General features: G+C 40.1%; 1 non-coding gene across 1 annotated transcript; it reads right to left on the bottom strand.

Moving 5' to 3' along the window:
* Positions 1 to 644: 644 nt before the first annotated feature.
* Positions 645 to 750, bottom strand: LOC132634517 (small nucleolar RNA R71). Its single transcript, XR_009580235.1, has one exon. It is a non-coding gene; the product is annotated as a small nucleolar RNA R71 (small nucleolar RNA).
* Positions 751 to 2,273: the final 1,523 nt, after the last annotated feature.

The following is a 2,273-nucleotide window of genomic DNA, read 5'->3' on the forward strand; positions in this document are numbered from 1 at the left end:
CAACCTTGGTTCTTTTTATCCATATTTTTACAACTCTAAATTAGTCCACAAACAAAAACTCTTATAAAGCCCTTTTCTCTGGAATACTCTAGGACCGCAAGATTAGTATAATACTCGTTTAGCAAACTTTTCACACCATATTCTATGTGGGATTCGACCCAAACCTTATTGGGTTACTAAATAGTGTTTACTCATCTTAAAGTCTTTGTCCTATTCCAACACACATTGTTTGCTACCTTGTACATCAGGTGATCATGGCAGATGACGCACTTTCAGTCTATAACGTTTTTGGTGATGAGTCAGATATGGAGGAAGACTTTGCATCTGCAATAGTTCATCCTAGGGTGACTACTGCTACTATTAAGTTTTACCAGTCCCTCTATCATATGCTCAAACAAGAGGGATACTTTTGGAATGCAGTCAATGATGATCCTCACCAGCATATAACAAACTTTCTGGAGGTATGCTTTCATTATATCCAAAGGGTGTGTCTCAAGAAGTTGTTTGGCTGGAACTCTTCAAATATTCATTAGCTTGAGATGTGAAAAAATGGTTCACAAAGCTACCCCGAAACGCTATTGCTACATAGGAAGAGATGGTCAAAGTGTTTCTCAGGAAGTGGTATCTCCCGAGTAAAAGAGCCGAGATTCGTGATTAGATTTACGAGTTTAAACAACATCATGGGGAGCAAATTTTTGAAGCTTGGGAGAGGTATAAAGAATACTTGGATAGGAGTCCGAACCATGGTTTCCCAGATCACATTCTGAAAGAGAAGTTCTATAGAGGGTTGGATCCTATGACTCAAGCAATCACCAATAATGCTGCTGGTGGGTGTTTCATGAATAAGTCCTATGCGAATATTACTAATATACTTGATTTATTGACTACACGCAGTCAAGCATGGCATTCGAGTAGTGCTGATGGTTTATCACTTGGGACGCCATTGATCCAAAATATTGTGAAGGATAGCCAGGAGACACAACAGACTTTGGCAGAGTTGGCCACTAATATCTTTTTACTGATGAAGAGATTGGATGATAGAGAGGCGAAGAAGGTAAATGTTTGTAAAGATATCTTAAGCATGCTGCCTGGAATGTACCAAGTCCACGAGGGTCCATATCAAGAGGGGCCCCCTCCGCCAGTTGATAATGTTTACTATGCAGGCTACATAGCAAAAGGGGATGTCCCTGGGGCAATTCAAAAATAATGGAGACCTTAACAAGGGCAGGGTGCATACAACAACAACCATGGGAACTACAATAATAAATATGGTGGACCAAACAAAGGTAGATACAACAACAATAATGGTAACTTCGGAAACAGAAGTTCCAACCCTTACATTCCACCAAAAGGGTAGTCTAATGATCAAGGTAGTTCGAGGTTGGAGTCAATGCTTGAAAAAGCGTTGGCAAGTCATACGAATACTGAAAAGACATTATCTGGGCTATTCGAGACAATGGTTTCTCACTCAGAAGCTATTCATAACCTTGAACAACAGATGCATGATCTTTCTAGAGAACAACATCCTGATATAAAGGGAGGACTTCCTAGTGACACTATTCCAAACCCTAAGAATGGAGGTGGTGATGTGGAGCATACTTTTGCTATTAGAACGAGAAGTGGTAAAATACTTCAAAGTGCTGACAAGAAGGTGGTTGATCTAGATCCGGTTAATAAGAAAGAAGAGGTGCGGTCTAATGTGCCTAATGTGGATGATGAGGTCCGTGTTGAAGAGAAAGTTGCTGATTTTTCAGATGTTGTTGATGATACTAGGAAACACAAGATAAAAGGGGATCTTCGTCCTTTCACTCAGATGTACAAAGCAAAACCCCCTTTCCTCAGAGGTTGGCAAAGAAGGATAATGATTCTAAGTGTCAAAAGTTCTATGATCAGTTAAATCAGTTAATGGTGAATTTTCTATTCTTAGATGCTGTGAAAGAGATGCTCGGATATGCTAAGTTTGTGAAAGACTTGCTTACGAAGAAGAGGTCTATTCAACATGAGACAGTGAATTTAACTCACCACGTGAGTTCGATTATTGCTTCCACCAAGAAGAAGGGAGATCCGGGGGCGTTTACCATTCCGTGTAATATTAGGCATCATACTTTCGCTCGTGCTTTGTGTGATAATGAGACGAGTATCAATATAATGCCTCTTGCTATTTACAATCAATTCTGATTGGGAATGCCTAGACTTACTTCTATGCGATTACAAATGGTGGACAGATCCATCAAGAGGCCAGTTGGGGTTGTAGATGATGTGTTGGGACAAGT

This window comes from Lycium barbarum, chromosome 3 (genome assembly GCF_019175385.1).
Source record: "Lycium barbarum isolate Lr01 chromosome 3, ASM1917538v2, whole genome shotgun sequence".
Classification (NCBI taxonomy): Eukaryota; Viridiplantae; Streptophyta; class Magnoliopsida; order Solanales; family Solanaceae; genus Lycium; species Lycium barbarum.